Source organism: Abramis brama (assembly GCF_963993115.1).
Source record: "Abramis brama genome assembly, chromosome: 5".
NCBI lineage: Eukaryota > Metazoa > Chordata > Actinopteri > Cypriniformes > Leuciscidae > Abramis > Abramis brama.
This window is the reverse complement of record NC_139967.1, coordinates 26253513-26264151: the sequence shown is the minus strand read 5'-3', so window position 1 is coordinate 26264151 and position 10639 is coordinate 26253513. Positions and strand designations below refer to the sequence as shown.

Sequence of the window (10639 nt, the reverse complement as noted above, 5' to 3'; positions counted from 1 at the left end):
TCACAGGTTCTCAATGGGATTAAGATCCTGGCCACGGATCCAAAATTTCAATGTAATGATCTCCAAGCCACTTCATTATCAATCTTGCCTTGTAACATGGTGCTCCATTATGCTGGAAAATACACAGATCATCACCAAATTGCTCCTGAATCGTTGGGAGAAGTTACTCTTGCAGGACATTTTGATACCATTCTTTGGAGGAGATACATCCTGGCGACAAGTGTCAATTGGCTGTATGTAAATGTATGCAGGCAGGACAGGCCTGCACCAGTCTTCTGCTGTCTAATACTTCTATTTCCTGCAGAATTTCAGTCTGTCCTTGATGTTTTTCTAGGAGAAAAGTGGCTTCTTGACACCAGGCTGTGGTCCAAAAGTCTTTGCCTCACTGTGCATGCAGATGAACTCACACCACCTGCTGCCAGTATTGAGCAGCTCTGCTCTGGTGGTTTCACGATTCAGTAGCTGGAAGACACTGTTCTGATACTTGCTGGGCACTCTGGGACATCCTGAAGTCTCTCCTTGAAGTTCTTGATGATCTGGTAAATGGTTCTTTCAGGTGCAATATTCTTTGCAGCAGTTTCCTTGCATGAGGCCATTTTGATGCAAAACAATGATGGCTGCACTGACCATCTTCCCAGCCATGATATTTCCTTTTTTTTTTTCTTTTTTTTTTTAAGTTAAATTCTACTCCAGTTCTGCTCCATTAAAAATATGTAAAAATGTGTTCCTTCAGGTTGAGCAAATCAGTTAAAGGTGAACTTCACTCTCTATCCACAAACAAATATTTAGTCAGTGCTATTGTACACTGAAAAACACTGAAAGATGTACGCATGATGCCGATACATAATATTGAAAACAGGACAGCAGCTAAACCCTTTAACCCTTTGCACTACTACCACCACACATTCAGCAGAAGCTCATATTGCCGGAAACCCTTCCCCCTCCAGGATATCAGTAGGGACCCCCGTTTCCAGTGAAACATCATCAGAGAGGCCCACCAGCATCACTGGAGTCCACCTGCATGTACAAGAACACCACCAGAACCTCTGCCCAGTGCCTACCCCTAAACGACACCAAACACTGCTGTACCTAAATAATCAGTCCTTTTAAATGGATATAAAGACTAAAATTCAGAATTAAACTGATTGTTAAAAAAAATCCAGAGAATAGACTTGTGAAGTTCACATTAGCAGGCTAGAGATGCACACTTTCAGACGTGCACCAGACGATGTTCTACATAATTACACTAGATGGCAGTAGAGTAATTTAAAATAACTTAACGAACAAAGCATCCTCTTTGTGCTTGATCGCTAGATGGCAGAAGAGTTCGCGCTTGTGACAAACCAATAACACCCGATCTGCTTTTTAGTAAAAAAAAAAAAAAAAAAGGTTGCAGGTAGACTTTCATTTCGACAACACGCATCAAGCAAATTCATTCCCAAATCGATTGTTACAACACCTTCTTTTAATGTTTTGCTTTTCTAACCAGGGGGGAATGTAGCTCTTAGGTAGGCTACTACATGACACAGGCTCCTCACACGCAGACACAACTGTCACCCCAAACCCACATTTCTTCTGCACTGTCATCTGCTCTTTGGGTTCATTTGCATTAAACTTAAAGGCTGTAAATGGGCGGAAAAAAATATTTATTTTTATGCGTTTAATTTTTTTTTTTTTTTTTTTTTTTTAACTCAGGCTAACATGAATTTCTTAAAGGGGACCCTAATTGGACTGAGGCTTCACCATTGAAATTCTCCTGTCGGATATCACACAATCGGCCACCTGCACATGACACAAAGTATGTGTCCGTACAAGACGACTTGTCAACGACTGTTTGGGACATTTGTGAAAACAGGAGGACAGCAGCCAAACGGGGCTCCCGTTCATCACAGTATGTATGCCTGCCTCTAGAGAAAGTAGAGATTTTGCTTCTGAGTCGGGGATAGCTTCATCTCTTCATCTTGCATTAATCTTCGAGATTTTGCTCGCTTATAATGTTTCCAAGTTTTAGTTAGGAAGCGCTTTTAGTTAGGCTGTTTTTAACCCCAGTTAATTTCACAATAGGCACGAAACTGTTTAAATTAAAGCGACTTAATATTTTGTACTTAATTCGACTTAATTTTGCGACTTAATTTGTTTAGATTAAAAAAAAAAAGAAAAGAAAAAAAGTTTGACTATGCTGTAAAAAAAAAATGATATAGCCTAATGTTGTTTATTTTCCCCGCACTCTAACAGTGATATAGCCTATCTATATTTTGACAAGGCACGTTTCTCATTATTTAAACATATATCAGTAGGCTATTTAATAATAGGAGTTCCAGAAAATATCCAGAAATTATTTCGTTTGTATTCACTTTGAACATATCAAAATAAAACAGCATACGGTAAAACAGCACGGCGTTATTGAGCGCGCATAATATTTTTGTGGAAATGTTAAATAATAATAGGTCTACATAAGGGCTAAATAATAAGGATACTTAATAATAAGCTTCATATTATTAGAATTAATAGCTATTAAAATGATTATCAAATAAAATGTGAATAGCCGATTATTGTATTTTGAGTTTTTTTTTTATTATTATTAATCATTAAATAATCTTTATATATAAAAAATAATTAGAGTTTTAATCTTGAATACTAGCTACAAAAATATAATATTTAAATTATATTAAATAATAAACTTGATTAAACAACAACAAAAGTAATAATAACATGCTAATGGTAGCTATGTTGTTTATTAACAATTATTAGCCTATCTATGTCTCTAGCAGGTTCTAAGCTATAGCCTACGGTAGAATATACGAAATATCCGCATGAGAAAAGGAACATGTTCTGTTCTATTTGAACCATTATTTACATTCGTCTTGACACGCTGGCAGATTTATGTCTCCCTCATATCGATTTGCGCAAAATGCTGGAAATCAAAGCGTTGCTAAAAGCAAGACACTGTGTCTGCAAACGCATGCATCACTGCGGAAAAGATCAAGCATTGCCCCAGTCCAAGCACATCCAGCCCGACAGAACAAGTCCTCAGATAGCACGGATCCCAAAGAGGCCACCCGTGTGGATTTAATGGCAGTGAAAGTATTATGTGGAATCGGATTGAGGGAGATCTAGACATCTGTCAAAAGCAGCCAATAGAATGTACATTAGTAATATTGAACCAAGAAAGACGTCGGCAGATCGGGGAGGATTAAGTACAATTCATAATCTGATCACGAAAACTCGGTTGCTTGAAAGCATCCAGGCCGCCACAACGCATATGACAAAAGGGGCACAGATCAAGATGCCCTTCTGTGTGATATTCACAACCCAGCCTAAATGTTATCACGGACTGGGAGTCCGTCGTCTATACCTCTAACGCATTTTCTGTACATAAATTACATAAAAATAAAGTTACTTTCCATGCATGCATAGTCAAATATTAAAAATGTAAACTAGGTTTGATGGGATATGATTTGATCTTTGACTTACTGTATTTAATTATTGCATTATAATATGAAATAGAAGACGCAGAAACTAAATTTGCTGTCAGAAATAAGTTTTTATTTTTGCACATAATGCATAACAATATTTTTCTACACAAAGTCCATGATGACCTCCTGATGTCGTAGACCTCACACCAGAATAAATATTGGTGTCAGACAATGGACACTATAAGCAGGATAGACAACAGACAGCAAAGAGGGACAGCTAATCTGATCTAAATATGACAGGGGCAGTGCTGTGGGGTGATGGGGGGATGGGGGATGGAGGGGGGCTTAATTATGTTGTTGTTTTGCCTTGAGATAAGTATACATATTTATGTGTTTTTGGTTTTCTTTCTGAAGTCAGCCAAATACGCCCCATAAACATGCTCTGTTATTAAAGAAGCTATTGTTACTCCTACGCTGATCAAAAAAAATGCATTAATTGTCATGTTTCGGACAATGCTATTAGCTAGGACTTGTTTAGCATGACTGCCTAATTATTGTGCATCTTTTGAACATTTTATTAATTATCATAAACACTTAATAATTCAGTTACTTAAAGACAACTGTTTTTGAAGTACAACAGATTCCTGTTTTGTGATGATTAAAATGTATGAAAAAAACATGCTTGCTTTTTGTTTTCCTTTTTTTCTTACGAGACAATAATAGACTTTACATATATTTGTATTAAAAACACACACTAATTTGCATTACTGAATAACATGCCATTTGTCCAAATGTTTCACGTTTAGATTCAGATCAAAGCTGTGAGGAGTGTATAGATTATGCCGTACATTTTTAAGCCGATGAGGACTCAAAATGTTGTGTGCGCTTTTTAAGAGCTGCTTAATGTAAATACAAACGAGGCAAACATCTAAGGATCATCTGAATCCCATATATTAAACTGAGCCGGATACTTTAGTAAACTAAGGAAGGGATCCAAAGCCTATTAAATCTAAGAGAAGTAGCCTTGAGTTTAGGCAAATCCATCTTTATGATTGTTACCTTGGGAATGGCTTGGAACACTGTTACGTGACAGGAGACATACCACGAAGGAACAGTTTTCACTGTCAACCTGTAATGTAACTGTCAGGGTTAGCGTTGCTATCTCTCTAGCTTATATAATTTGATCCCCAACGATGAAATATGGAAGATTCCCATGATTTCCATACTTGAAACACCTTGTGTAAGAATCTTACATTTTCAACCTCCTCCTTTATGTGTCAAATTACAAAGCCAATAGTGACAGTTCCTTAAAGCGGATATGATAGAAGATGCATGTGCTTGAGAAGAGAAAAGAGAGAGAAAGATGGTTTGGATTGTGAATCACCTGAGAATGACCCGTGAGGTTTGTTTGGCATGATGTCACCTCTCAGAATGCTGGGTCTTCAGAGGAACCACATGCTATTTCTAGCTTCCACCTACAGCCATCAAAACATCTCACACAATGGGCCTTCACAAAATATGAATGCCAGGGAGGTCAACACTGAATGATGCCACATATTACCCAAAATAAACTCCTTTCAATAAGTAAAAGGAAATGGAAAGAGACACAGCACAGTGATGCATATTGTAATAAGAGGATGTATGCACAAATTTAGAGATTTTACTTTTTTTTTTACCTTGGTAAATAAAAAGATCTGCTACATGATAAACAAAAGATCAATATTACTTAATGAGCAGTAGTGACCATAGCCATTTCATCTAAGGAAGTTTGGGATATTGATTAAGCAGACTTGAGTGGACATGACTCCTAAGTGTCAGAGAAAGGCTAATCATTCTTCTCTGGGTAATTAGTTGACTTAATTATTATTCATTATGAAAGCTCTGTGTTAGTTCCAATATAATTAGACAATCATTATGGCTCAGATTATGCAACAGACACAGTTTCATTTTTTTAAACAATTAACCATTATTCATATTAACAGTATATTTTAACACAAATAAATCTACACTTTAAAAAATCGAAATGAACTTATGTGAACATCAAGTTCAGCAAACTTGTGCATTTTCTTTTAAATTTTGCTCAAATGAGCTCATTCAAAACTCAAAATATGACACTAACTTTTATAACACTAAAAGGTTATAGTCCTCGGGTGTCCGGTGAGCTTTAATCTTATATGCATTTGCATTTGTCGAGAGTGTTTCTCTCGTTTGATTCAAAATCAGCCCATCAGACTAAGTAGAAAATTTAAAGTGAAAATGGCTGATGCCGCTGGAAATGGTGTCTGGTTCATGCAGAACAACTATTACTGCTGGACTAATTATGTATGTGTGCACAGAACTGTTGAATCTGAAATGTCAAATGGAAAACTGGATGATAGTGCAGGGCTTTTACTGATATGTTCTTAATATCTTATACTTCTACTCTCAACTGTCTTTTATATCTATATCATCACATCAATAAAAGACCATAGTGAATGAAATCGCTGTTTATCAAGATAATTTACAATTGATATAGAATATTTTACATACATTTTATTATAATGTACATAATTATATTATAATGTACATATTTACAAACTATTATTATATTATATTATATTATATTATATTCACTTTAAACAGTATACTTATAATTTAATGAAATGCTTTAACATTTTGCATTGCTCTTTTAAAAATAAAGACAAATGTTTGTTTGAGCGGACTGCATTACAGAAATGCCACCCTGCGGCAAAGGTCATTTGTTTACTAAATAACATATGTATGCTTTTTATGTCTTATATATCTATAACAAACAACAGTATTAAGGTTATATTAGATTAATGGATGGCAATACATTAAGTCATTCGTGTATGTTGCTGTCTAGTCTCAAAGCCATGTCAACGAACAGATGAAGGCAACAGCTGGATGTGAGACATAACAACTGGCTATCAGAGGAGCGGTGGGAATGAACACTGTCTTGATCCTCTCTTTTGGCTTGTGAGGGTTTAGAGGTGGTCTACAACTGGACATCCTTCTTTTAAAAAAAATATTTTCTTGTTTTTAATACATTTTACTGCACACACACACACACACACACACACACACACAGGTTGCCTGGATAACTTTTAGGGTATTTACATAGTTTTCCAGACATAGTTAGCTTAAAAGCGACCAGGATATTGGGTGAACTATCCTTTTAAAAGACAATCAAATCCTGAGAGATTAGTCAAAGTTTTATCCAACTTAGTTCCTGGTAAAGTTTTAGCCTGATAAAGAACAGACATCCTCTTGTTGGGGGAAAAGGACTTGATCCTCACCCTTGGCTTCTAATGCCATGTTAGAAAAACTTAAAGCAATTGCTTTAAGGTGCTGAAATGACATGCTGACAAATGTTATGTTTAGACTAATAGTTAAGACAGTCTGTGAGGGGAGCTGTACATGTCCCTCTGAGTATGCTGGAGACACGTTTACAAATGGACTTTCCCCTGATGACAGCTTTTAAGTATAGGATCAGTAAGACTGCAGATAGTCTCTAGTAACTTCTACGAATTAAACACCTGAAAAGAATGAAAGATTACTGGGGCCTCTTCCTCTCTTTCTGCTTTTAAAGTGTACAAAATACATGACAACCAGCACAGGAAGTCTTGTCTTGGGAAACTTTTGACATTCTCTCTGCAGTGGTCTATAAAATGGCTTATGAGAACATGTAGGATGCCAGTGTGTTTAAGTCTCTGACATATAGAGAACAATATGGATAATATGGAACTGTGGATAGAGACATAAAAAAGCTTTTCATGTTTTCTTTTCTTTTTTTTCTTTTGGGGTAACCTTAAAAAACACTAAACAATATTAGACCCCCCCCCCCCCTTTCTTGAAAAAAATTCTTGAAAGTAATTCTTGAATGTTTGCTGCTCACATTTTCAATTGACAAAGATGAGAATTTTAAAGCATTTTCTACAAGAAACTGCACATCTTTGCTTCTCTACCATAATATTCTTGTTCTTAATATGTCCTTTCTGCTACTGAATTATTAGAAATTACAAAGTGTTAGTATATTGCAGAAAGAAAACAGGCTTTTTCCCAACAAACAGTTGTGTATAATTCTTTTCACAGGTAGCTTATATACTGTAAGAAGAATGTCTTCTGCTGCAATGCAAGAGAAATTACATCAGGGAGACTGTATGTATGTAAAAATGAAATACTTTCTAACAATGGCTGGTATTAAAAAAACACAATACTGGACAAATGCATGCATGACCTTGACAAAAAAAAAAAAAAAAAAAAAACCTTAGTCCTGCCAAAAGGGATGTGCTTTAAGAGGTGCAGTCGAAGAGTTACTGCAGCTGATGCTGTTGTTTTTTTCATAAGTGGCTTCCTGCCATGCAGAGACATTTGTTTGTCAGGTCTCATCATCACAGAGACTCAGACTCTGATCATTCATACAGCTACAATGTTACAGCGTCTCTGTTATTTCCAGGAGGATGTATACATGAATTGATGAGGTCGATTGTAAATAAATCTTATAAAATCTCTATTACTGTTTTTGGAAAAACTGCATAGTGACAAACTGTACCTTTTTAGGTTATATTTTATGTAGAGATGAAATAAACTTAACAGAGCATATAACAGAATAACCTCATAAAAGATCATGTTTTTTAATTTATGATTTTTGAATTCATAATTAACAGCAAAGTAGGCGAATGACATGCTTTCAAAGCAACTCAGACTAAAACTGTATAGATGCAGCAAACAGTCATGCCAATCAAAAATTCTAAATCCATTAGCAACCTTGTGGCCCACTACATAATGAAAGCACACGCTCACTTTTGCCAGAGTCAGATAAAAACACCACTTCAAGTCTCTCGGGACAAGAAGAGCCATTTCATGTCTGCATGAAAAGCAGTGTTGTGGACATTTTAAATTATTCTTTAATTAAGAGATATTATGTGTGCCACACATTGAGATATTTCCATAAGCACCATTGTGGATGGGTGTAAACCAAACTGTGCTTGAGTGAGTGCGGTGCAATTACTGTAGAGGTTAGGTGTAGCACAGGGTGGTCAGCATCATGGCTGGCTTTCTTTTCAGATCAGCACTTTAGATGAACTGTTGCCATGATCTGAACTGCATTTAAAAGGAAGGCCTTAAATCAGTGTCGTAGTTCTTCCGCTGGCACAATAGCCATGCAACTGCGTAAAATGTATTATAATATCATCACGCAGGTGCCTCGACTATTAGAAGTGCTTCACAGAAACACAAATCTTCTTGTAACACGATCAATTTGTTTCATGCAGGAAGAAAGTGAACACGCTCCGAGTCCCTCAAGGTGCTAACTGAACACGAGTCTTTTCCAGGGCAGCACCTGGAGACTCCGTTTGTGACACGCTGTTGCCCATGGCTGCCTTCCAGCAGTGCTTCTTCAGGGATCCCAGCATGTAGAACAACCGCCTCGGATTCTTCAGCCACGCGCCGCCTGAAACTTTAATGGTGACACGAGGAACGAGTTGTCCAGATGTGAACAGGGAATACCTCCGTGATACGGACAGTAATCCCACCTCCTGTGAGTGTTGTACGAAACACTCAAGACATAGGGAGTGATGACTGCTTGAGTTAATTTCTCTTACTTTTTCTGTACTGTTTTGCCAAATGACAAGTTTCATACCATCTGCTTCCTTTCCCCTGTTAATAAGTTTTCCCAGCCAGCTGAGTGCCCACTCAATTATTTAGTACGGCGGGGCCGCTGTCAGATTCACATCCATGCTTCCATGTCCATCTCACCGAGATACAGCCAAGGATGTTTATCACACTGTTAGATTCTAGTGGCTGAAAGATATAATGTCAAAACACAAGCACAATAATGAACATACTGGACTTCACCAACCAAATTGTTTACAAATTACAAACTGTGCTGGTAATCCTTTTCAATGTGATCTATGAAATGTATGTAAATTCTGAGGAAATTAACACATTCATGTATTGTGTAGTAATTTAGTTCAAATATACATTTAACAACAAAAATAAAACATATCTCTCTTTGATCTCATAATCTCTCGTAATACTTTGAGTAACCACTGATGATATCCCTCTGACGTTAAAGCTGAATTTTCATTATCATTATCAGTCTTCAGTGTCACATGATCCTTCAGAAATCAGTCTAATATGCTGATTTGCTGCTCAAGAAAAATGTCTTATCATTTTGTTGAAAACAGTTGCGCTGCTTAATATTCTTCTTCAGGATTCTTTGAATATAAAGTTCAAAAGAACACCGTCTAGGCTATTTGAAATAGAAATGCCTTTACTGTCACTTTTGATCAATTAAATGCATGTTTATATGTTTGATATCAAACCATTTGACTGTGCTGTTAAACACTATTAAAAATATTCTAACAACTATTGTTATAAAGTTAGAAATCATTTTACAATGATCTTTACATGCTCAGTTTATGTACACATATGAATGTGAAATATCAAACTATTTGAATGTCTATTTGCTACCAATCTTTTTTTGATGTATCATTTTTGTAAAGATCATTATTAAAAGGTATTGATAGAGCTACGGACAACTGCAGCCAATTTTAAACGATTCACTCAAATTTCTTTCCTAAACCTTTGAACCTTTATGGTTATGATCAAGTTTAATTTGCAAAGGGAATTGCATCTTAATATAAAATCCACATCATCACCAAAGGTGTTGGTTGCTTTTGACATCTCATCAGTATTCCCAAATAAATATTCATAGAAAATGTTCTTAACGTGAAAGTGGATTTAGAGTGATATGATGTTTTTCACTGAACACTGCTCCACTCTAAAGTCCTCTGCCAGGATCATCGCTTACGCTGCCAAGCCCTTTATTGTATTGGCTCTTGCCGTTGTGAATTGTGATCTGAAAATGGCGCTGTAAAAAGCCAGGACCTTTGATGTGTTGTGCTAATTTGATTACCATATTACACTCTTCTGTTTGCATGCACTTTGCCACGTGTACCTCATAAAAGCAAACACTAAACTGCCTTTACATGACAGAGAAACAACACAGCATTGTACACAAAGGACTACTAGTAGTATTGAATGAGAATGGAACGCAAAAGGAATACAATGGATGATGAGAATGATTTATTAGTGTTGTTTATGCATGTGTTGTATGTTTCAAGGCTAGTTCAAACTGCCCCAACAAACACAAACTCATACCAATTGTTAGGTTGTGTTGAATCGGTGTGTTACCCTTGTTGGTGTTTATTGAGGCAGCG

The 10639-nt window shown here is 36.4% G+C and overlaps 1 long non-coding RNA gene across 1 annotated transcript; it reads left to right on the top strand.

Moving 5' to 3' along the window:
* The first annotated feature begins 1155 nt into the window (after nucleotides 1–1155).
* Nucleotides 1156–9441, top strand: LOC311083817. The gene is made up of 2 exons (XR_014606361.1): nucleotides 1156–1891; nucleotides 8690–9441. It is a non-coding gene; the product is annotated as an uncharacterized lncRNA (long non-coding RNA).
* The last annotated feature ends 1198 nt before the right edge of the window (nucleotides 9442–10639 follow it).